The following is a 218-nucleotide window of genomic DNA, read 5'->3' on the forward strand; positions in this document are numbered from 1 at the left end:
AAGGAGCAGCTCTCTGCTATGAGTTCCTCATGCCATAGAGAGCTGTAATGAGTTTATACCAACATGGAGCTAAGAGTTTTCAGTCAGTACTGGGACAAATTTCAGAGATGCATTGAGTGAAGGGTAAATCTTTCCATCACTTAAATATCTCAGGATACTTAAGGTATCCTCATGGTATAGTATAAGAGGTCAGTGGGACAGAAGTGTCCTAAATGCAT

Source organism: Melopsittacus undulatus, chromosome 3 (genome assembly GCF_012275295.1).
Source record: "Melopsittacus undulatus isolate bMelUnd1 chromosome 3, bMelUnd1.mat.Z, whole genome shotgun sequence".
Taxonomy (NCBI): domain Eukaryota; kingdom Metazoa; phylum Chordata; class Aves; order Psittaciformes; family Psittaculidae; genus Melopsittacus; species Melopsittacus undulatus.